This window comes from Schistocerca nitens, chromosome 4, assembly GCF_023898315.1.
Source record: "Schistocerca nitens isolate TAMUIC-IGC-003100 chromosome 4, iqSchNite1.1, whole genome shotgun sequence".
NCBI classification, from domain to species: domain Eukaryota; kingdom Metazoa; phylum Arthropoda; class Insecta; order Orthoptera; family Acrididae; genus Schistocerca; species Schistocerca nitens.
This window is the reverse complement of record NC_064617.1, coordinates 446027260-446053856: the sequence shown is the minus strand read 5'-3', so window position 1 is coordinate 446053856 and position 26597 is coordinate 446027260. Positions and strand designations below refer to the sequence as shown.

Genomic DNA, 26597 nt, shown 5'->3' with positions numbered 1-26597 from the left:
CGAGAACACTGACGAGTATCAGCCAATTTAATGCCCTGTGCGCACAAATACAAACACTAGACTGGGCAAACAGCTGTTTCGCGCCAGATTTGCGGCGATCTCCTGTCCACACGCTCCAACTTGTCTGCGCAGATGTGGTTTGAACCCACAGATTTGAGAGGTTTCGCTCAAACCTCCAACTCCAACTTCCAGGTTTGCACACACCTCAGATTGGTGCAAATCTTCTGTCCACACGCAACGATCTGTCTGCGCAGATGTTATGTGAGCAGACAGATCGTAACATGTGGACGGGCCTTAATATGAACACCCTTCCATTGGCCAGTGACGCTGCCTTCTGTGCTCCGTTGACGTCGAACGTCAATCGATCGAGAGAATTTCTATTCTAGAACTGTTGCGATTGATCGATTTTGTTCGTTGTTGAAAAGGTATATCTCTGATGTTGACATGTCTGGGGGTACAGAACGCCGTTGTTTGACAGTTGGGGTAGAATATTGATGATCTGTTTTATGCTGTGAGCTATGTTTCTGTTTTGCGTGTGAGTATAAGTGAAAGATGGTGATGGCATGTAAATAGAGCGATATGTTATCCAGGGCACTGGATACCGGATAAAGACCCCAATGGTAGTTTAGCCCAGAGAAATACGCCCGCTCCAAAGGTAGGTCCGAATTGAATTACTGTCACAATTGTGATAAAAATTTTTGAGGGCCTTTTATATTCTCTGCAAAGGTAGTTTTTGACATTCATATATAATTTAGTGTCTCCTCAATATAGAGATGTGGAACGAAAGGTGTTCCTAGTATAATCCAAATCTTCAGACCGCAGTGTACTACGGGTGCATCTACGAAATAACCTTTTTACAAAGTAGGATACATGTAGTTACCACATATTTCCCAGCATAGCCCAAATGAGATGCACAGTACTCACACCCCAACCACGAATAGATACTTTTCAGTCAGACCAAATAACACGACTGTATAGACATATGCCTTGTGTCATAAACTTCTATTAACCTATATAGCTAAAAGAAATTCACTGAACTGTCGAAAGAAGTGACACTATCTTCCTAGTGGAAAATGCTCAAGTACTGCAGTGTAACGAAAATATCGATCGAACGTAAATTAAAGACCAGCGAAAAAAGAAAAATCGTTAAACAAGGTAAATAACACAAAAACTATCACCTACTTTTTTTAAGCTACCTCCACCCACCAAAAATCTCCTCTGCACAAATTTTTTCGATCTGCCCGGTATAATTAATTAATTCAGAACACATTGCTCAATTTAAAAAAAGGTTAACATATTGCTAGTTGTTGACCATCTGGGAGTCACAGTACCTCACGCGAATACAGAACGGTCAAATAAACTACATTGTAAATCGCCAGTGTACTTTTTTCTTATAATGTTCCATACCATATGAACCTACATAGGCTAATCTCACACAACTACCAGATGAAGCTGTCTCTAAATCATGACAGAGGAACTCTCACCATTTTGATTCGTTTCCCCCCGTGTTAGAACCTAATATAGTCTGCGGAAACACCCTATTTTAACACAGTGACAACACTTACTTTCCTAATGTCAAACTTCAACACTAGAGAATGGCACTGCAAGCAGTATATGTGTTACAAATCTTCCTCTCCACATATGCAAAATTTTAAGTACATGTACTACATATTAAATTACATAACGCATCATTATCGTGGGTCAGAGTGGATTCCTGGTACCAAACATTTTAGGTGACTCACATTATTCTCAGCTGCAGGGGATAGGCCTACTGTATATTCTTGGTATTGATTGTACGAGAATAGCAAATTACTCGTCTGAACCTCCTATGTCATCTGTATATTTGTCAGCCCTCTACTGATAGTTGAGTCTTATCATCTCAAGGAAGACTTTCCATTACATGTTGCTGTTTGTGAGTATTTTATTTTATCAACATGATACAGTTACGTAGTTGTCTTGTGGTGACATGTTCTAGCAATTACCCAGTGTCATAACTTTTCTGGTATTCTATTCTAGTTCATATTTAGCTTTGTTGGCAGTCATTTGATTTGCTCATATTGCATCAAAACAAATGCGAATACCCTTCTTTTTATAAATGAAAGATTACTTAAGTTAAATACTTGTTCCAAACAGTAGCTATTATGTGTTCAGTGTGTTTTGCAGTAGTGCCTGAAGGAGATTTAGCATTATGCGTAAAGAAACAAATAGTGTGAAGACTTTTACTATCGTGTTTTAGAAGGGAAAGAATGTTATTTGATTGTGTTCTACATTTGAATGATAGTATGCTTTGTGGCTCAGTAATCCTCCATAAGCATTCACTTTCATATCACTTGATTTACGCAGTATCAGACAATACTATTTAGTTAATATAATAAAGTGGAATTGAGTGACAATTAAATGTTCATCTGTAGCTACAATAAAGAAATTGGTAGTTTTACTTCATTGCAATCAAAACCCTAGGTAACCACCTATCAATGAGCCCACCCGGTAAACCGTGTGGTCTAACGCACTGCTTTCTGGGCAGGAAGGCCCTGGCACAAATCCGCCCGGCAGATTAGTGTCAAGGTCCGCTGTACCAGCCAGTCTGTGGATGGTTTTTAAGGTGTTTTTCCATCTGCCTCAGCGAATACGGGCTGGTTCCCCTTATTCCACCTCAGTTGCACTATGTCGGCGATTACTGTGCAAACACTTTCTCCTTGTATGTGTACACCATTAGTACTCTACCATGCAAACATTGGAGTTACACTCGTCTGGTGTGAGACGTTCCCGGGGCGGGGGGGGGGGGGGGGTTCAACTCAGGGAGCCGAACCACACAGTAACCCTGGGTTTGGTGTGGGTGGCGGTGTGGTGAGTGGACTGCTGTAACCTCTTGTGGGGTTGTGTACCACTGCGGGCTACTGTGGGGACAATGCCTCTCCATCGTTTCGAGGTCCCCGCTTCCATACAATACAGTACCTGTCAATATATTCAATTTCTAAATTTAAAGTAGAGGTTTCTTAACTCTGTCATTTCCAGTTCAAAACTACTTGGTCATTACTGAATGCAGAATCTGAAATTGCTCCATAATGTAATGGCTAGAAATAGAGTTCATGGGCCCCAGTTGTAATGCGTACTTATTCTTACTCTTACTCATCTGCCCCCAAAATTTGCAGTCGTTATTTGGCCATATCGAGGATCCTCCTACACAACATTCTGTCCTTGGCATCTACTTCCCTTGCTCCAAATATCGAAACATCATTGGTCACCTAGTCTCTTGAATATAGAGGAACATTTTATATGATTTGTTGGCTTTGACCATTGATGTAGGAAACATGACAAATGCTGTAAACATTATGGTGACTATAATGTGATGTTATTGGCAATTTATCTCGAGTGGGCTAAGTACAGATCAGTCTGTCATTGCAACCAGATTTTTTTAATATCACACTCATTGGCTTTGCCAACTCGCAACCAAATTGTCACCTTCCAACATACCCTAGACCTCGGACAAAGCTACATATCAATATGTCACCACAGCTGGATTTTTTTTACTATCACATTCGTTGGCTTCACCAACTCACAACCAAACTATTACCTTCAAACTGAACCTATACCTCTGCTAAGCTAAATATCAGTGTGTCACCACAACCAGTCTGTGAATATATGAACGAAAAGGTGATTTGACGGCAGTCATTAACATTGTCACTGGCCAAAGCTGACGGCTAAAATCAAACATTCCTCTTGATCTGATCTCTCCATCTGATTGTCAATCTGGCTAAAGGTCTTACACCTTCAGGTTACTTCTCCAAGACTTCTCTTAATCCCTCCTCTCTTGTATTGATGTACACAACCCATCTCATTGTCTTTGTCTTAGCTTCTGCAACAATGTCTGGTTCATTATACGCTTCCCAGAGCTCCCTGTTTTTTCTTCTTCACCATTCTTCTCCCTTGCAAATTGGTCCAAATATCTTCCAAAGGATTTTATTTTGGAAAACCTTTAACATTTTCTTTGTATGCTTATCTGCTCACCATATTTCTGACCTATATAATAATGTTAGTCTGATTATAGTTTTGTGTGTTCTTATTTTGGTCCCTCTTGATAAAATTTTGGATGACAGTAGTTTGTAGAGTGAATAAGATTTTCTGGGTGCCACTTGTATCCTCACTTCTATGTCTTGTTTGTATTTACTCTTCTGCTTCTTTAAACACTTGGTTACAACCAATCCAACTTCCTTTACTATTTGAAATGGCTTTCTTGCCAGTATTTTCAGGTCATCTAGATTTTCAGCAGTTATGCTACATCATCTGCAAAGGACAATACATTCATTTTTATTTGTATGCTGATTCCCTCTCCTGTTTCACTTATTGCACCCAGTGCTTCATGTATTATTACATTGAACTAGAATGGTGATATTCCATCTCCTTGTCTAACACTTGTTTTTATGTCAAAACCCATGGGATATTCTCCACACATTTTCACTCTCCCTTTGAGTCTTCCACTGTAACTTTTATAAGATTTGTAACTTCCTTTGGTATTCCAAAATTCTGCATTTTCTCCCACAACTTTTCTCTGTTTATGTTGCCATATACTTTCTTAAAATCAACAAACACTATTGTCAGTACAGATATCTTACCCATGGGGGACTGAGTCTTCATAAAACCTGCTTGCTTCTCATCTATTATCTCTCTTAAATATGATTCCATTGTTTTATGGAGAATCTTGAAGAGCACTTTGTATGCTATGCTAAGTAATGAGCTGCCCCTGATTTCTGCATTCTTGTTTATTGCCCTCTGACCACTTCTTTCCACCCAATTCATTCCAATTTGCAATTGTATCTTCTACCTTCTTAAGTAGTTCAACTGTTAGTCCATCTATCCCTGAAACTTTTTTGTTTTTGGCATTTTTATTGCATCCACTTTCTCATTCAACGTCGGCAGAGCAATTAAGGGCATTATGTTCTCACATATATGTCGTTCTTCCAATTCTATATTTCCATCATCAACATTTAAAAACTCCCCAAAATTTAGACTTCCAAATTTATACCACTTTTATCTTTAGTCCTATACATCTTTGGTGTGTTTCCTTATCTGAAGAACCTTATTAACATGTTAAAATCTCTTTCATTCTCTACAGATTTATCATCTTCTGCTCTTTTCACTAGACTTTCGACATGCTTCTTTGTTTTCATTGGAATCTTCATGTGCGGGTTGTTGTTGTTGTTGTTGTTGTTTTTTTTTTTTTTTTAGAACCATGGATTTTTCTTTTCTCTTTTTTTATCGCACTTGTGCTGCTGCTTTCACATTTGTTTTTATCATTTCCCACTGGCCTTCAATATCGAGGATGTCTTCCATTGTTAGAAACTAAACTTTTTTTTAAAATGCTTGATGACAAATTCCCACACCTTTTCATTATCTTTTAGTTTGTCCACATCAAGCGCCCATTCTTTTATACCATTTCCTCCCCTTGGTTTTTCTATAGCCATTCATTGTCCTACCTCTGTCTTGACTGGTTGTGGTGTGTGCCTGTCTCAGCTCCCCTTATAGTTTTCACATTTTTTATACTGCTTTTCTTCCTTTGATCATCAGCGCATGGTCTATTTGGTTGCTTTGTTCTACTATCTGCTGATACCCAAGTTGGCTTGTAAATGTCTTTCTGAGGAAAGAATGTCTCATAATTCTTAGGTCAGTGGCATTTGCACAGGTAAGAAGTTTCACTCCATTATCATTACTTTGAGTATGCAAGTGTTCTATCCTTGGTATTCCCTTCCTACTGACTTAAGGAAGAAATAAAAACTTTGAGGTTCGCCAATGACATTGTAATTCTGTCAGAGACAGCAAAGGACTTGGAAGAGCAGCTGAACGGAATGGACAGTGTCTTGAAAGAAGGGTATAAGATGAACATCAACAAAAGCAAAACGAGGATAATGGAATGTAGTCGAATTAAGTCGGGTGATGCTGAGGGAATTAGATCAGGAAATGAGACACTTAAAGTAGTAAAGGAGTTTTGCTATTTGAGGAGCAAAATAACTGATGATGGTCGAAGTAGAGAGGATATAAAATGTAGACTGGCAATGGCAAGGAAATCGTTTCTGAAGAAGAGAAATTTGATAACATCAGGTATAGATTTAAGTGTCAGGAAGTCGTTTCAGAAAGTATTTGTATGGAGTGTAGCCATGTATGGAAGTGAAACATGGACGGTAACTAGTTTGGACAAGAGGAGAATAGAAGCTTTTGAAATGTGGTGCTACAGAAGAATGCTTATGATTAGATGGGTAGATCACATAACTAACGAGGCGGTATGGAATAGAATTGGGGAGGAGTTTGTGGCACAACTTGACTAGAAGAAGGGGTTGGTTGGTAGGACAGGTTCTGAGGCATCAAGGATCACCGATTTAGTACTGGAGGGCAGCATGGAGGGTAAAAATCATAGAGGGAGACCAAGAGATGAATACACTAAGCAGATTCAGAAGGATGTAGGCTGCAGTAGGTATTGGGGGATGAAGAAGCTTGCACAGGATAGGGTAGCATGGAGACCTGCATCAAACCAGTCTCAGGACTGAAGAACACAACAACAACAACAACAACAACAACTGACTTAAGCATTTACATCTCCAACAATGAGCTTCATATCATATTCTGGTGTGTTACTGATTACCTCTTCGAATATTTCATAGAAACTGTCTTTCTTTTCATCCTCTGCTACATCAGTTGGGTCATTAGCATAGCTAATGTCATATGTTTGAACCTACCTCTGTCCTATAGCAGCCTTTTTGTCATCAGTTGGTTGAAACTTAATTATTGACACTGCTATTCTTTTACTGACCCTGAAACCTGTAACATTTTGGAATTTTTCATCTTCTGATCTACTGTAACATAGTATATGTTGGTCCGTTTCCTGCTTTCTTGTTAATGGGTATCTTGTTTCTTGTAGTGCAACTAGATCTACACTCCTGGAAATGGAAAAAAGAACACATTGACACCGGTGTGTCAGACCCACCATACTTGCTCCGGACACTGCGAGAGGGCTGTACAAGCAATGATCACACGCACGGCACAGCGGACACACCAGGAACCGCGGTGTTGGCCGTCGAATGGCGCTAGCTGCGCAGCATTTGTGCACCGCCGCCGTCAGTGTCAGCCAGTTTGCCGTGGCATACGGAGCTCCATCACAGTCTTTAACACTGGTAGCATGCCGCGACAGCGTGGACGTGAACCGTATGTGCAGTTGACGGACTTTGAGCGAGGGCGTATAGTGGGCATGCGGGAGGCCGGGTGGACGTACCGCCGAATTGCTCAACACGTGGGGCGTGAGGTCTCCACAGTACATCGATGTTGTCGCCAGTGGTCGGCGGAAGGTGCACGTGCCCGTCGACCTGGGACCGGACCGCAGCGACGCACGGATGCACGCCAAGACCGTAGGATCCTACGCAGTGCCGTAGGGGACCGCACCGCCACTTCCCAGCAAATTAGGGACACTGTTGCTCCTGGGGTATCGGCGAGGACCATTCGCAACCGTCTCCATGAAGCTGGGCTACGGTCCCGCACACCGTTAGGCAGTCTTCCGCTCACGCCCCAACATCGTGCAGCCCGCCTCCAGTGGTGTCGCGACAGGCGTGAATGGAGGGACGAATGGAGACGTGTCGTCTTCAGCGATGAGAGTCGCTTCTGCCTTGGTGCCAATGATGGTCGTATGCGTGTTTGGCGCCGTGCAGGTGAGCGCCACAATCAGGACTGCATACGACCGAGGCACACAGGGCCAACACCCGGCATCATGGTGTGGGGAGCGATCTCCTACACTGGCCGTACACCACTGGTGATCGTCGAGGGGACACTGAATAGTGCACGGTACATCCAAACCGTCATCGAACCCATCGTTCTACCATTCCTAGACCGGCAAGGGAACTTGCTGTTCCAACAGGACAATGCACGTCCGCATGTATCCCGTGCCACCCAACGTGCTCTAGAAGGTGTAAGTCAACTACCCTGGCCAGCAAGATCTCCGGATCTGTCCCCCATTGAGCATGTTTGGGACTGGATGAAGCGTCGTCTCACGCGGTCTGCACGTCCAGCACGAACGCTGGTCCAACCGAGGCGCCAGGTGGAAATGGCATGGCAAGCCGTTCCACAGGACTACATCCAGCATCTCTACGATCGTCTCCATGGGAGAATAGCAGCCTGCATTGCTGCGAAAGGTGGATATACACTGTACTAGTGCCGACATTGTGCATGCTCTGTTGCCTGTGTCTATGTGCCTGTGGTTCTGTCAGTGTGATCATGTGATGTATCTGACCCCAGGAATGTGTCAATAAAGTTTCCCCTTCCTGGGACAATGAATTCACGGTGTTCTTATTTCAATTTCCAGGAGTGTATTTATAGCATTTAGCTTGCCAATCCAATGCAAAAAATGGTTTACGTTTCACAATACCTGGACAAAGAAGTAGCTTTCACTTAGTCTAAATAAGAAGAGCCATCTATTCTTCTTCTACTGAAAGAAAAAAATAGGTACCATCATTTGAGGTTACTTTGCTCCACTTTTTACAGTTTTTCTGATAGTTTAAAAACAGTGGTTCCTTAATGTTTTTGTTTCTCAAAATGATTACATTAGTTACAACAGTCTTTCGTAAAGTAATCTGTATTTATATCTCTTAAAATACCCTTTTATTTCTATTTTTTATTGTTTGTTAAAAAAGTGGTGCAAAGTTTCCTTGCTCTGGGGATTCCTTGCACCGGATGCTTAAATTTCATTAAAAATGAGGATTACAGAGGTCTGGAGTTATGTTTGACCATAGGAATGAACGGGAATAAAGCAATTACTAAAGAAATAAGGAGTACAGAGTACTGAAGCAATGACTGATCATCAGAATTTAGAAAAAATAACAATCTCGTTAGCAGAAACAATTTTATTACCTAAATAGTTTAACAAATTGAAGATTTAACACAAAATGTAGCTTATATTGTGAGTTAATAGGTCCAATATCCCTCAAGCTGTGTCATGGAGAATAAACCATGTTTGCTTATCTGTTTTGGATGCTGAATGGTGCAAATTATTTCATCAAAGTAATACTTCATTTCATCTTTCAGCATTGGCCACTTCCATGATTTCTTAGACTTTTGCATTGAACTTATTGTAGCTCCATCATCGCTTACATCAGTAATTAATCCAGGAAAATATTCCCCCTCATATTTGAAAATCACAATAGCCCACAGTGTGCACAACTTCACCAGATTCTGGTCTTTTCTTCTTTGGCTTGGTTAGTGACTGGGTTTCATCCATTTCAAACTCTACAGGTGATGATGATCTGACTTGAGATCTAAGATAATCCTCATCTTCAGAAGAATCTCTGAGAGAGATGGCATCAGAATCTTCTCCTGAACTACTATCTTGATTTTTGTGACTTATTCTGTATTTCTTCAAAACCTTTTTCTGCATTACTGTCACACTTTTAGCAGGTGTAGTGTTACTGGCAACACCAGTAGTCCATTCAGTTCTCTTATTCTCAAGAGCTTCAACGAAAGAGTCTTGTACCCCATTTTTGTCACAAGTTCGTGATGGAAGACGGCAAAGAATTTCATCAACATTGATTGGATAAATGCTGCTCTTTTGGAAACCTGCCATTAGGTTCTTTGTTGAGTTCTTGCCAACTACATCCATTAATCTCTTTAACAGAAATGCTTTAACAGAAATGGGAAATTCTGTTTCTGCAAGACAGTGTCTTTGAAAACTTGCTTGCTACTTTTCCACTCTGTAAGGACCTGTCTCCAGGCCATTTTCATGGGCCCGAAGAAAGAAGCGTCCAAAGGCTGTTTAATGTGAGTACTGTTTGCTGGTAGACAGATGAACGAAATGTTATTCTCACCACAGAGCTCTCGAACATAAGTTGTCAAATGTGAGGACAAATCGTCACAGATTACTACTTTCTTTCCTTCGAGCTTTTCCAGTCTTGGTAGCATCAACTTGGTGAACTACTCGCTAAATGTGTTACTGTCAAACCATCCAAACCATCCACTAGGACTATGTGACTAAAGGCAGCCAGTGGGCCCATTTTCCGTCCATGTAGACCATAGACATGCTGATTTGTAAACAACAAATGGAGGCAAAACTTCTCCCTCAGCACTGTCAGCAAACATTACATGCTGCTCTTGGAGGAATTACAGACGTTTTCTGAATATTTTGAACCTCATTTTGTGAGTACTTTCTCTTTCCCCGGATCGTCAGTTAGGTTGGTTTCATCAAAATTCCGTATATTACTAGCTGGCATGCCTTTCAGTTCAACTTGCAAATGTTCAACATATTCTCTGTGAACCCGCTCATCAACTGCAGCTCTACTCCTTTTAATGTTGGATGCAAAATGTACAGAATGTTCAGGGTGGCATTTGGTGAAGCCCAAGAGCCGTTCATAGCCTGGATCTCTGAATCTAGGAACTTTACGTCCCTGTCTGGCAAGGTATGACTTCACAATCATTCGGAGTTCCAGTGGAGTAACAGGGAACCCATATTTACTCAACTGCAAAACACATTTTACAAACTCTGTTTCTTCTTCATTAGTAAAAATCTGTGGGAATCCTGGACGTGAATTACGTCCTTCCTTTGACTAAAGTTTATTAATTATGGTTCTTCTTGGGATATTAAACAGTTTTTCAGCTTTCCTTTGTGATATCTCCTTCTTCCTAATGGCTTGTAGGCATTTCTCCAGAGTTTCTGGGCTGTAATCATAGTATCGCCTATTTCCGACAATTCTCTTATACTACCGTGGCATTTTCACCAGTCTGAAACAGATTACAAACATTGTTCACTGCCAGCAGCACACTACGGAGATAAAATAAGTCAGAAATCTTCGTAGATGTGGAAGAAATGCACCCTGGGGATACTTTGCACCACTTTTGTTGTGGTGCAATGTTTCCCCAAAGTAAGAAATTTCGTAACCTACAACAATAAATTGACAATGACACAAACAATAGTCCATCAAACGAAAAACTACGATACTTTTCAGCAGCTAGACGTTCTGAGTAATTAAAATAACGGTGACTGACCTTCACAGTGACCAGTTCAAGCTGTGAAAAACACAGATTTTTCCAGCTTAATTTTATACACACTTATGAACGTCTTTACTAAGATCCTTGTGAAAAATTCAAAATGGCCGAAACTGAACATGCAAGCAAGGGTGCCAACCTGTAAGTGCTACCTTTAATAGAAAACATTGCTCACAGATATACAGCAAGTGGTGTAGCATCTATGAACCAAAGAAACTTTTTTTCAAATGGAGAATAGTTTGACCCTATGGAGCAAAGTAAGCTCAAATAACGGTATTCGGTACTTAGAAAGAAAAAGAAACAATAGATAAGTTTAAACATCTGTACGCGTTGCCTTCTGTTTTGTGATGTTTGGGCTAAGCTTTTCCTAGTTTTTCATCAAAATTTTTGTCAAGTATAACGATCGTAAATTTTACGGTGCCAGTTAATAAACTTTATAATTGCCAGTTACGTTATTTTGATTCTATATTCTGCTTGATGTTCCGTCTATTGTGAACACACCATCACATCATGATGATGTCGCCTCCCATTCCATTGACATCCAATGTGAATCGGATTTAAAAAATCTACTTGTCCTAGCTCCTTAATTCTGATACTATATTCAGATTTTTTGTATTTTGGATGGTATACCATAAAGTCACTTTCACTATTCAGGACTAAGCTAAGCTAAGAGATGTTTTGTTTACATTTCGTCTAAAGCCCGGTCCACACGCAACGATCTGTCTGTGCAGACATCGGTGCAGATGTCTGTTCATGCAAAAGATCGCTGCAAATGTGGTGTGTTCACACGACACAAACCCCAATCTACTACTCGCCCGCCATCTGTCGGTGTAGAAAAGAAATATCAGTGGCAAGCGACTACGCTCCCCGTAAACGTCAAATATTTAATTCAGTTATTTTGAAATATAGAAATGGAGGAAGTTCTGTTGTGGTCTGTGTTCGCAACTTGTGTTGCAAAAAACATTCAGACCAACCGCAGGAAACAGAGAAAGCGGGCAAAATGGTGTAGACAGTGGCTGCTAAAGCGAAAGCAGTTTTCTCACGTAAATTTACTGAGAGAGTTGCAGGACGAACCTAACGACTGGCGAAATTATTTGCGGATGGATGTCGAAACTTATAATTATCTCTTAAAGCCTGTAACCCTTCATATTATGAGAAAAAATACTTGTATGAGAAGGGCAATTTCTCCTCATGAACGGCTGGCGGTAACATTGACAGTCCAATTTCATCTTCAATTGTACTCCTGCTGGTCTTGGTGTTTCTTGATCACTAAGAAAGCCAAGCAGATCAAAATACCATAACGTTGGCTGGTATACTTGATCTACTCCTACACCAGATCTAGATTTCTGAACTTTGGATAACTCAATTAGAGCATTGTATGCTGCAGTCTTTTTGTCTCGGTCACTATATTCTTTACTTTTAATCTTCCACAAACATGGGTGGTTTCTACATATTTCAATGAATTCACTTACAAACTCTCGAGAACACTGACGAGTATCAGCCAATTTAATGCCCTGTGCGCACAAATACAAACACTAGACTGGGCAAACAGCTGTTTCGCGCCAGATTTGCGGCGATCTCCTGTCCACACGCTCCAACTTGTCTGCGCAGATGTGGTTTGAACCCACAGATTTGAGAGGTTTCGCTCAAACCTCCAACTCCAACTTCCAGGTTTGCACACACCTCAGATTGGTGCAAATCTTCTGTCCACACGCAACGATCTGTCTGCGCAGATGTTATGTGAGCAGACAGATCGTAACATGTGGACGGGCCTTAATATGAACACCCTTCCATTGGCCAGTGACGCTGCCTTCTGTGCTCCGTTGACGTCGAACGTCAATCGATCGAGAGAATTTCTATTCTAGAACTGTTGCGATTGATCGATTTTGTTCGTTGTTGAAAAGGTATATCTCTGATGTTGACATGTCTGGGGGTACAGAACGCCGTTGTTTGACAGTTGGGGTAGAATATTGATGATCTGTTTTATGCTGTGAGCTATGTTTCTGTTTTGCGTGTGAGTATAAGTGAAAGATGGTGATGGCATGTAAATAGAGCGATATGTTATCCAGGGCACTGGATACCGGATAAAGACCCCAATGGTAGTTTAGCCCAGAGAAATACGCCCGCTCCAAAGGTAGGTCCGAATTGAATTACTGTCACAATTGTGATAAAAATTTTTGAGGGCCTTTTATATTCTCTGCAAAGGTAGTTTTTGACATTCATATATAATTTAGTGTCTCCTCAATATAGAGATGTGGAACGAAAGGTGTTCCTAGTATAATCCAAATCTTCAGACCGCAGTGTACTACGGGTGCATCTACGAAATAACCTTTTTACAAAGTAGGATACATGTAGTTACCACATATTTCCCAGCATAGCCCAAATGAGATGCACAGTACTCACACCCCAACCACGAATAGATACTTTTCAGTCAGACCAAATAACACGACTGTATAGACATATGCCTTGTGTCATAAACTTCTATTAACCTATATAGCTAAAAGAAATTCACTGAACTGTCGAAAGAAGTGACACTATCTTCCTAGTGGAAAATGCTCAAGTACTGCAGTGTAACGAAAATATCGATCGAACGTAAATTAAAGACCAGCGAAAAAAGAAAAATCGTTAAACAAGGTAAATAACACAAAAACTATCACCTACTTTTTTTAAGCTACCTCCACCCACCAAAAATCTCCTCTGCACAAATTTTTTCGATCTGCCCGGTATAATTAATTAATTCAGAACACATTGCTCAATTTAAAAAAAGGTTAACATATTGCTAGTTGTTGACCATCTGGGAGTCACAGTACCTCACGCGAATACAGAACGGTCAAATAAACTACATTGTAAATCGCCAGTGTACTTTTTTCTTATAATGTTCCATACCATATGAACCTACATAGGCTAATCTCACACAACTACCAGATGAAGCTGTCTCTAAATCATGACAGAGGAACTCTCACCATTTTGATTCGTTTCCCCCCGTGTTAGAACCTAATATAGTCTGCGGAAACACCCTATTTTAACACAGTGACAACACTTACTTTCCTAATGTCAAACTTCAACACTAGAGAATGGCACTGCAAGCAGTATATGTGTTACAAATCTTCCTCTCCACATATGCAAAATTTTAAGTACATGTACTACATATTAAATTACATAACGCATCATTATCGTGGGTCAGAGTGGATTCCTGGTACCAAACATTTTAGGTGACTCACATTATTCTCAGCTGCAGGGGATAGGCCTACTGTATATTCTTGGTATTGATTGTACGAGAATAGCAAATTACTCGTCTGAACCTCCTATGTCATCTGTATATTTGTCAGCCCTCTACTGATAGTTGAGTCTTATCATCTCAAGGAAGACTTTCCATTACATGTTGCTGTTTGTGAGTATTTTATTTTATCAACATGATACAGTTACGTAGTTGTCTTGTGGTGACATGTTCTAGCAATTACCCAGTGTCATAACTTTTCTGGTATTCTATTCTAGTTCATATTTAGCTTTGTTGGCAGTCATTTGATTTGCTCATATTGCATCAAAACAAATGCGAATACCCTTCTTTTTATAAATGAAAGATTACTTAAGTTAAATACTTGTTCCAAACAGTAGCTATTATGTGTTCAGTGTGTTTTGCAGTAGTGCCTGAAGGAGATTTAGCATTATGCGTAAAGAAACAAATAGTGTGAAGACTTTTACTATCGTGTTTTAGAAGGGAAAGAATGTTATTTGATTGTGTTCTACATTTGAATGATAGTATGCTTTGTGGCTCAGTAATCCTCCATAAGCATTCACTTTCATATCACTTGATTTACGCAGTATCAGACAATACTATTTAGTTAATATAATAAAGTGGAATTGAGTGACAATTAAATGTTCATCTGTAGCTACAATAAAGAAATTGGTAGTTTTACTTCATTGCAATCAAAACCCTAGGTAACCACCTATCAATGAGCCCACCCGGTAAACCGTGTGGTCTAACGCACTGCTTTCTGGGCAGGAAGGCCCTGGCACAAATCCGCCCGGCAGATTAGTGTCAAGGTCCGCTGTACCAGCCAGTCTGTGGATGGTTTTTAAGGTGTTTTTCCATCTGCCTCAGCGAATACGGGCTGGTTCCCCTTATTCCACCTCAGTTGCACTATGTCGGCGATTACTGTGCAAACACTTTCTCCTTGTATGTGTACACCATTAGTACTCTACCATGCAAACATTGGAGTTACACTCGTCTGGTGTGAGACGTTCCCGGGGCGGGGGGGGGGGGGGGGGTTCAACTCAGGGAGCCGAACCACACAGTAACCCTGGGTTTGGTGTGGGTGGCGGTGTGGTGAGTGGACTGCTGTAACCTCTTGTGGGGTTGTGTACCACTGCGGGCTACTGTGGGGACAATGCCTCTCCATCGTTTCGAGGTCCCCGCTTCCATACAATACAGTACCTGTCAATATATTCAATTTCTAAATTTAAAGTAGAGGTTTCTTAACTCTGTCATTTCCAGTTCAAAACTACTTGGTCATTACTGAATGCAGAATCTGAAATTGCTCCATAATGTAATGGCTAGAAATAGAGTTCATGGGCCCCAGTTGTAATGCGTACTTATTCTTACTCTTACTCATCTGCCCCCAAAATTTGCAGTCGTTATTTGGCCATATCGAGGATCCTCCTACACAACATTCTGTCCTTGGCATCTACTTCCCTTGCTCCAAATATCGAAACATCATTGGTCACCTAGTCTCTTGAATATAGAGGAACATTTTATATGATTTGTTGGCTTTGACCATTGATGTAGGAAACATGACAAATGCTGTAAACATTATGGTGACTATAATGTGATGTTATTGGCAATTTATCTCGAGTGGGCTAAGTACAGATCAGTCTGTCATTGCAACCAGATTTTTTTAATATCACACTCATTGGCTTTGCCAACTCGCAACCAAATTGTCACCTTCCAACATACCCTAGACCTCGGACAAAGCTACATATCAATATGTCACCACAGCTGGATTTTTTTTACTATCACATTCGTTGGCTTCACCAACTCACAACCAAACTATTACCTTCAAACTGAACCTATACCTCTGCTAAGCTAAATATCAGTGTGTCACCACAACCAGTCTGTGAATATATGAACGAAAAGGTGATTTGACGGCAGTCATTAACATTGTCACTGGCCAAAGCTGACGGCTAAAATCAAACATTCCTCTTGATCTGATCTCTCCATCTGATTGTCAATCTGGCTAAAGGTCTTACACCTTCAGGTTACTTCTCCAAGACTTCTCTTAATCCCTCCTCTCTTGTATTGATGTACACAACCCATCTCATTGTCTTTGTCTTAGCTTCTGCAACAATGTCTGGTTCATTATACGCTTCCCAGAGCTCCCTGTTTTTTCTTCTTCACCATTCTTCTCCCTTGCAAATTGGTCCAAATATCTTCCAAAGGATTTTATTTTGGAAAACCTTTAACATTTTCTTTGTATGCTTATCTGCTCACCATATTTCTGACCTATATAATAATGTTAGTCTGATTATAGTTTTGTGTGTTCTTATTTTGGTCCCTCTTGATAAAATTTTGGATGACAGTAGTTTGTAGAGTGAATAAGATTTTCTGGGTGCCACTTGTATCCTCACTTCTATGTCTTGTTTGTATTTACTCTTCTGCTTCTTTAAACACTTGGTTACAACCAATCCAACTTCCTCTACTATTTGAAATGGCTTTCTTGCCAGTATTTTCAGGTCATCTAGATTTTCAGCAGTTATGCTACATCATCTGCAAAGGACAATACATTCATTTTTATTTGTATGCTGATTCCCTCTCCTGTTTCACTTATTGCACCCAGTGCTTCATGTATTATTACATTGAACTAGAATGGTGATATTCCATCTCCTTGTCTAACACTTGTTTTTATGTCAAAACCCATGGGATATTCTCCACACATTTTCACTCTCCCTTTGAGTCTTCCACTGTAACTTTTATAAGATTTGTAACTTCCTTTGGTATTCCAAAATTCTGCATTTTCTCCCACAACTTTTCTCTGTTTATGTTGCCATATACTTTCTTAAAATCAACAAACACTATTGTCAGTACAGATATCTTACCCATGGGGGACTGAGTCTTCATAAAACCTGCTTGCTTCTCATCTATTATCTCTCTTAAATATGATTCCATTGTTTTATGGAGAATCTTGAAGAGCACTTTGTATGCTATGCTAAGTAATGAGCTGCCCCTGATTTCTGCATTCTTGTTTATTGCCCTCTGACCACTTCTTTCCACCCAATTCATTCCAATTTGCAATTGTATCTCCTACCTTCTTAAGTAGTTCAACTGTTAGTCCATCTATCCCTGAAACTTTTTTGTTTTTGGCATTTTTATTGCATCCACTTTCTCATTCAACGTCGGCAGAGCAATTAAGGGCATTATGTTCTCACATATATGTCGTTCTTCCAATTCTATATTTCCATCATCAACATTTAAAAACTCCCCAAAATTTAGACTTCCAAATTTATACCACTTTTATCTTTAGTCCTATACATCTTTGGTGTGTTTCCTTATCTGAAGAACCTTATTAACATGTTAAAATCTCTTTCATTCTCTACAGATTTATCATCTTCTGCTCTTTTCACTAGACTTTCGACATGCTTCTTTGTTTTCATTGGAATCTTCATGTGCGGGTTGTTGTTGTTGTTGTTTTTTTTTTTTTTTTTTTTTTTTAGAACCATGGATTTTTCTTTTCTCTTTTTTTATCGCACTTGTGCTGCTGCTTTCACATTTGTTTTTATCATTTCCCACTGGCCTTCAATATCGAGGATGTCTTCCATTGTTAGAAACTAAACTTTTTTTTAAAATGCTTGATGACAAATTCCCACACCTTTTCATTATCTTTTAGTTTGTCCACATCAAGCGCCCATTCTTTTATACCATTTCCTCCCCTTGGTTTTTCTATAGCCATTCATTGTCCTACCTCTGTCTTGACTGGTTGTGGTGTGTGCCTGTCTCAGCTCCCCTTATAGTTTTCACATTTTTTATACTGCTTTTCTTCCTTTGATCATCAGTGCATGGTCTATTTGGTTGCTTTGTTCTACTATCTGCTGATACCCAAGTTGGCTTGTAAATGTCTTTCTGAGGAAAGAATGTCTCATAATTCTTAGGTCAGTGGCATTTGCACAGGTAAGAAGTTTCACTCCATTATCATTACTTTGAGTATGCAAGTGTTCTATCCTTGGTATTCCCTTCCTACTGACTTAAGGAAGAAATAAAAACTTTGAGGTTCGCCAATGACATTGTAATTCTGTCAGAGACAGCAAAGGACTTGGAAGAGCAGCTGAACGGAATGGACAGTGTCTTGAAAGAAGGGTATAAGATGAACATCAACAAAAGCAAAACGAGGATAATGGAATGTAGTCGAATTAAGTCGGGTGATGCTGAGGGAATTAGATCAGGAAATGAGACACTTAAAGTAGTAAAGGAGTTTTGCTATTTGAGGAGCAAAATAACTGATGATGGTCGAAGTAGAGAGGATATAAAATGTAGACTGGCAATGGCAAGGAAATCGTTTCTGAAGAAGAGAAATTTGATAACATCAGGTATAGATTTAAGTGTCAGGAAGTCGTTTCAGAAAGTATTTGTATGGAGTGTAGCCATGTATGGAAGTGAAACATGGACGGTAACTAGTTTGGACAAGAGGAGAATAGAAGCTTTTGAAATGTGGTGCTACAGAAGAATGCTTATGATTAGATGGGTAGATCACATAACTAACGAGGCGGTATGGAATAGAATTGGGGAGGAGTTTGTGGCACAACTTGACTAGAAGAAGGGGTTGGTTGGTAGGACAGGTTCTGAGGCATCAAGGATCACCGATTTAGTACTGGAGGGCAGCATGGAGGGTAAAAATCATAGAGGGAGACCAAGAGATGAATACACTAAGCAGATTCAGAAGGATGTAGGCTGCAGTAGGTACTGGGGGATGAAGAAGCTTGCACAGGATAGGGTAGCATGGAGACCTGCATCAAACCAGTCTCAGGACTGAAGAACACAACAACAACAACAACAACAACAACTGACTTAAGCATTTACATCTCCAACAATGAGCTTCATATCATATTCTGGTGTGTTACTGATTACCTCTTCGAATATTTCATAGAAACTGTCTTTCTTTTCATCCTCTGCTACATCAGTTGGGTCATTAGCATAGCTAATGTCATATGTTTGAACCTACCTCTGTCCTATAGCAGCCTTTTTGTCATCAGTTGGTTGAAACTTAATTATTGACACTGCTATTCTTTTACTGACCCTGAAACCTGTAACATTTTGGAATTTTTCATCTTCTGATCTACTGTAACATAGTATATGTTGGTCCGTTTCCTGCTTTCTTGTTAATGGGTATCTTGTTTCTTGTAGTGCAACTAGATCTACACTCCTGGAAATGGAAAAAAGAACACATTGACACCGGTGTGTCAGACCCACCATACTTGCTCCGGACACTGCGAGAGGGCTGTACAAGCAATGATCACACGCACGGCACAGCGGACACACCAGGAACCGCGGTGTTGGCCGTCGAATGGCGCTAGCTGCGCAGCATTTGTGCACCGCCGCCGTCAGTGTCAGCCAGTTTGCCGTGGCATACGGAGCTCCATCACAGTCTTTAACACTGGTAGCATGCCGCGACAGCGTGGACGTGAACCGTATGTGCAGTTGACGGACTTTGAGCGAGGGCGTATAGTGGGCATGCGGGAGGCCGGGTGGACGTACCGCCGAATTGCTCAACACGTGGGGCGTGAGGTCTCCACAGTACATCGATGTTGTCGCCAGTGGTCGGCGGAAGGTGCACGTGCCCGTCGACCTGGGACCGGACCGCAGCGACGCACGGATGCACGCCAAGACCGTAGGATCCTACGCAGTGCCGTAGGGGACCGCACCGCCACTTCCCAGCAAATTAGGGACACTGTTGCTCCTGGGGTATCGGCGAGGACCATTCGCAACCGTCTCCATGAAGCTGGGCTACGGTCCCGCACACCGTTAGGCAGTCTTCCGCTCACGCCCCAACATCGTGCAGCCCGCCTCCAGTGGTGTCGCGACAGGCGTGAATGGAGGGACGAATGGAGACGTGTCGTCTTCAGCGATGAGAGTCGCTTCTGCCTTGGTGCCAATGATGGTCGTATGCGTGTTTGGCGCCGTGCAGGTGAGCGCCTTAATCAGGACTGCATACGACCGAGGCACACAGGGCCAACACCCGGCATCATGGTGTGGGGAGCGATCTCCTACACTGGCCGTACACCACTGGTGATCGTCGAGGGGACACTGAATAGTGCACGGTACATCCAAACCGTCATCGAACCCATCGTTCTACCATTCCTAGACCGGCAAGGGAACTTGCTGTTCCAACAGGACAATGCACGTCCGCATGTATCCCGTGCCACCCAACGTGCTCTAGAAGGTGTAAGTCAACTACCCTGGCCAGCAAGATCTCCGGATCTGTCCCCCATTGAGCATGTTTGGGACTGGATGAAGCGTCGTCTCACGCGGTCTGCACGTCCAGCACGAACGCTGGTCCAACCGAGGCGCCAGGTGGAAATGGCATGGCAAGCTGTTCCACAGGACTACATCCAGCATCTCTACGATCGTCTCCATGGGAGAATAGCAGCCTGCATTGCTGCGAAAGGTGGATATACACTGTACTAGTGCCGACATTGTGCATGCTCTGTTGCCTGTGTCTATGTGCCTGTGGTTCTGTCAGTGTGATCATGTGATGTATCTGACCCCAGGAATGTGTCAATAAAGTTTCCCCTTCCTGGGACAATGAATTCACAGTGTTCTTATTTCAATTTCCAGGAGTGTATTTCATATTTGTTGAGTTCTTCTGACAGAATATTATGAGCCCCAGGTGTAGCCAATATTCTAATGTTCCTTGTTCCAAGTCAAAAGACCTTGTTCATAAGCTATTTTTGATGTCCCTTGTTTCCATTTTCATCCGAGGCATGTTCTTAACATTTTGTAATAGGTTCCTTTTTATGAGAAGGGTTGTTATGCCACTGCCCAACCCCCAACCTGGGGGCCAGACCAGTTAATTTTTCATGGTGAATAGTTTATTTTCTCAGTACCTGCTGTCGCTGCTTGTGACAGAGTGGTGAGCTTTCCCCGGTTTCAATGGGGGTTGTGCCCAATGGAGGTAACTGTCAAATCCCAACATGGGACCGATAATCATACATACATTAATTCTTATACTTCTGTTGATTGTATGAGGATTTAATGAGAATTTTGGAGTCAACAGAAGCATCAGATTCCACCAATTTGCTTTGACCCATGACATAATGGTGTCACGGTGTCTAATGTCGCTATAGCACAGAGCTTTTGAGTTGACTGTATTGTGGATGTAGTGTTTTGTATTTGATGGTACCCTCTGGTAGGGATATGGACATGCTGAGGCTTTTGTTGGTAAGTGATGTGTGTTTTTGTTTTATTCTATAGTAATTGTGATGTTTTGTGTGTTGTATATTCATGTTGATCGGTTGTTTTAACTGATGTAGTTAATATGGGGTATTTGGGCTTTTGACTTATAGTGGTTTTGGTTCCACTTTTCGGAGTTGTAGGTGTTGGTTTATCAGTATCAGTAGCTGCTGTTGAACTATATAGGTCAAGCCAAATGTCAGATTCTGCTTTTCGAAGTTGTCGTTTTTGAGCTATATTGGTCAAGGGAAATCATTTTGTGTACATTGGAAGTAGCCATTTCCGCCATATCGAGGACATCATGGGTAAAAGCAGAAGGGTGGAATTGGACACTTCTGTAATGCTGAAATTTGTAGTCCTTGCATGAAAGACTGATGGATTACTATCACTAGTGCTGAAAGCTCTTCAACATGGAACATAATCATAAATACTAGCTATTTATAGAAAATGGTAATTAGCCGTACCCACAATTATTCAGAATAATATTTAAGTATACTGGTGTAAAACACGCTTAGTAGGGAATGTGAAGTGATCTGCTAAAATTGGGGAGGAGGGATTGGAGTGGGCAGTCAGCTAAACCTACTGATACTGGATGTCAGCTTCATTCCTGTGATGTAATGATGTGGAGATGTGTGATGGCATAAACGTGCAAAAATGAGGAGAATGTAATTTTTTAGGGTCTACTTTTTTTTACATAGTATAGTTCGTGACGACACTGATCCATAGCGTAGCCCAGGGTATAGGTGTGGTTTCTAAGGTGACAATTTGGTTGCAAGTTGGTGATGCTAATGAATGTGAATATGAAATCTCAGGTGTGGTGACATACTGGTGTGTAGTGTAGTCAAAGGCCTAAATTAGGTTGAAAGGCATTAGTTTGATTGCGGGTTGACGAAGCAATATTGAAGGATCTGGTTAATCTGAAATGGAAAACTTCCACTACAATTTGTTCAGTATTTCAAGATTCCTCCATCCAACACAGGGCAACGTGAATGAAAATACAGGTATTTCATTGCCTGTCTGATCCTTCGCACAGTCATTTTGTGTGTGTGTGTGTGTGTGTGTGTGTGTGTGTGTGTGTGTGTGTGTGTGTGTGTGGTTTTTCCCCAATGAATTCAGTTGTTCTTTGATTGGCACATGCTTTCTTACGTTATTCTAAAATGGTACTATTCAAGCTTATCATTTCTCATGCAGTGTTTTGCAATTTGACGCAAGTGACAGGAAGTATTGTATCCTCTTCCAATTAATTCTCTGAGAACTGCAGAGCTAATCTCCACTTTATGATATATACTAGGTTTGTCTTTTGAGTCTGTTTTATCCTTGCATACTCTACTTTGCTGATCACACCTGGCAAGAGGAAGCTTTGGATTTGTCGTGTTTGTGAATCTCGTTGAATCTGATGAATAAAGTTGAACTTTGCAGGCTTATGTATCCATTTCTGAGTGGTGTTTTTTTTTTTTTGCTCCCTTATACTTGAAGCACTCAAGCTGGCATATGACCTATGTTCCTTCGTGATCAAACAGTCCATGAGTGCATTGTCAGTTCATAGTGTCCAATTGGAATTGGCACAGTATTTTCACGGCCCTTCCTTCCTGCTTAATTTAAATCTTAAACTGCATGAAATAGAAGTAGCAGTGCATGAAGGTGTATCCTATGAGGTGGTTTTGTGCATTATGACAGTGTTAACACAGCTATCACCCATGTAAACTAAAGCTTGAATATCTTCCTTTTGACCCTAACAAAGTATAGTATTTTATGCTGGAAGTGGAAGTCCAGTTTCCCCTGACACCTCATTTTTGTCGAATGAAGAAATGAAATCCCAGAAGGTGGTTAATTTGAAAATGGTTACGTATGTATGTTGTACTGCTGCTGGAGCTAGGTAACTAGTTATGTCGTTCTGTCTTCAGTTGATTGCAGTTTTGTTCAGTATTATTTCTTTCTTTTAAAATGTTTTCTCCACATGCTTCATTGGTGGATACGACAAGCTTCATAATAGAAGGCATTTTTAGTCAGCTGACATTTTAATGTTATTGTCATTTACTTTTTTTTTAAATGTGGTGAACTCATCCTGAAGCTCTTCAAAACACAGACACACACTGTGAGCTGTGTGACATGTTGCATTGTCCTACTGGTAGATGCTGGTGTGCTTAGGAAAAAACAAACTGCAGGTAGGGCTGAACACAGTCCACAACGATGGATGTATAGTTGTGTGAATACGATGTGTCTTCCAGAATGACAATATCAGCAGGGAATGCTGTGAAGACATTCCCCAGACCATAATGCACCCTTCTCTGGCCTGGACCCTTCCAATGATCCTGCAGGGCCTTACATGTCAGTGGCCATCTGTCCAGTGGAGTATAAAATGTAATGCATCTGGAGAGACCACATGTCACCCCTCAGTGGATGTCCAGTTGCAGTATTGGCATGCAAGTTCCAACCTTCGTCGTCAGTGATCATCAGCCAGTGTGGGGTACATGAACCAGTTGCATGCTGTAGAGGACCTTGTGCAACAACATTCACTGAATGATTTTTGAGAAGACACTGTTGGTAGATCCTTGGTTCATCTGGGTGGTTAGTTGCATATCTGTTTGCATGTATATTCATCCCTACACTTCTCCTCAGCTGTCGCACACACTTGTCATCAATGGCCCGTGGTGCATCCCAGTTACCTCAGTGCTTTTTTTTGGATAGCAGCGGGGGCATTACTTGCAACCAAACATCAGCCACACATGCTTATAAGTATATTTACTGAAATAACTGTAATTTTGTTTCAAAAAACACACATTTGTATGATGACACACAAATACCCAACTGCAGGAGATCATTGTGCAGTGCTCCTAGCCTGTGTTAGTGCTGCTCTGAGGCTAAGTCCAGTATATGCACAATACAGTCGTCTATCTGGCACAGGCACAGTCCAAAAACAGCAGATCCTCATCAGATGGTAAGCTGCAATGGCTAGAACTGTAGCGGCAAATACAATTGGAACTTTAGAGCACACACTCGGACACTGTGCAAAAACACTCCATGAACACTCTTGGAGAAACTGTGCTTATTAAGCGGTGCAGGGTGAGTTATAATGTATCACTTGTTGGTACTAAAGCTCTGCACTCTTTGTTCTATGTGATGCATGATGTGAACCATAATTCCATGATGTTAGCAACTTCTGTCACCAGCTGTTAGAAGTTGCTGGCAGATTTGTTTTGCCTGGTGAGTTTGTCATTGAGTGTAGCTCTAGTTGATTGGGAAGTCTAACTACCAGGGTTGCAACTTTGGGTCACAGCTATATACATTAGGCTTAATTGGAGGATTTAAAACAGTGGTACACAGATCACTCACAATAACAACTGAGACATTTAATGTTTCGGAGTAGGGAAAATATGGGTACATAATTCAGTTTTTATGGTATGGGGAAGTAATGAACTGTCATGCAAGTAAAAGAGAATGGGCATATTTTAAATGTAATATATTTTCACATGTTTCCTGCGATTTATTGCTTGCTCAAGGTTTGGAAAGGTTGGATGCAAATGAAGATTGCTCACCATTCATAGAATAAATAAGACAGTTTATTTGAAACTACATAACAAAATTGAAATGCTGTCTTCAGAGCTTTGAAACAACAACTGAACAGAATGAGATTTTTACTCTGCAGTGGAGTGTGCACTCATATGAAACTTCCTGGCAGATTAAAACTGTGTGCCGGACCGAGAATCTAAATTGGGACCTTCGCCTAGTTGCAAAGGTCCTGAGTTAGAGTCTCGGTCCATCACACAGTTTTAATCTGCCAGGAAGTTTCAACAACTGAACAATTATTTTTAAGTGCTAATGGCAAACAAACACACAATTTGAATGTAATTTAACAAGGGTTATTAAGCAGTAATTAGTCTTTACAGAATTAACACCACTAATCAGAAATCCAAAAGGGGAAAGATCAACAGCTATACCAACATTTAAAAATTTTTACCAAAGAGAGCAGTTACAAAATAACAGCGATATCATAAATATAGCAACTTCAGAATTAGTGCAAACTGCCTTAGCCCTCCAGATGGGAGTACACTATCGCGTCCGGGGCTGATTGGCCAACTGACTTGTTGCACTGACCTTAGGCTAAGCAAAGGAATGGAACACGTCTATAACTCACAAAATACTCTCTTAGAAGTACCCATAATAATGAAATATCAATTCAAGGCTCCAAACACAATATCAATTGGGAATTCAGCTTAGGACAGATCGTTGAAATGAAATCTGCAGGTGAGCCAGCTAAGAGCACAATGAATAATTAGTGTTTTCTGCCTCTCCTTCCTCTGCAATAGTAATAACTGATGAGGAGCTCCAGAGAGAGATCAGGTTAGACTAATGACAAAATCTAACACGGGAGAAGAGAGCGCACAAAAGTAACATAAAGCGCCAGAAAATTTAAAGAGACTTGCTCACACACTGCTCTTAAAATTGAGCCAGCACAGCCCAGGACAAATGTTTCACTTTTCTATTGGGTATTTGCACTTTAATCATCCTGCGAAAAGGAAGCAAGTTACACAACAGAATAGCCCCATGCTAGTAGCAGGCCCACTATGTTTCACAGTTTAAGATTCACAAACGTAACATTAAAATCGGTATCCACAGCACTAATGTCTTGCACTGAAAATAATCAGCGATATTAATACGACTGGGACCCACAGGTTAACGACCAGGTAGGGATGGGCATTGTGATCTATTGTACGCAGAATACCTCAAGTAGAACAAGTACCGCTAATCTGGGAACATGTGAAACACAGGCAGGCTGAGCAGGATCACTATAGAACTTGGTCAGATATTGGCTACCGACACTACAACTAGCAACCATTATGATCCTGGATGGAACTCTTACTGTGGAACCATGAACTAGCCATCAAATTAACCCGTATGGTCCACCACTTAAATGCAGCACAAAAATGGAACCGTAGTTTGAATAATCCCATGCCAAGTAAGTGCTAACCAGATTCTTAATTGTTGTTGAAGGTTGCTGATCTGGATGACAGTAGCATGAAAGTCAGCGGACATAATCCCTAATACCAACAGATCGCACCTCCAACAGCTGATCCCACTGTAGATACACCAGACCCTTCGGACCACTCTGCTCCATTCCTACCAGCATCATACTCTCCGTGCCTTGTGT

The 26597-nt window shown here is 41.1% G+C and overlaps 1 protein-coding gene across 2 annotated transcripts in view; it reads left to right on the top strand.

Annotated features, from left to right (window-relative positions):
* The first annotated feature begins 443 nt into the window (after positions 1-443).
* Positions 444-26597, top strand: part of LOC126253711 (phospholipid-transporting ATPase ABCA1-like) — a 466051-nt gene continuing 439897 nt past the window's right edge. The window contains exon 1 of one of the 2 annotated variants that reach the window (XM_049955246.1): positions 444-655. The gene's annotated coding sequence lies outside the window, so the exon portion shown is untranslated. Of the gene's footprint in view, positions 656-12932; positions 13145-26597 lie in introns of those variants that run through there. The other variant, XM_049955245.1, reaches the window with a different exon arrangement.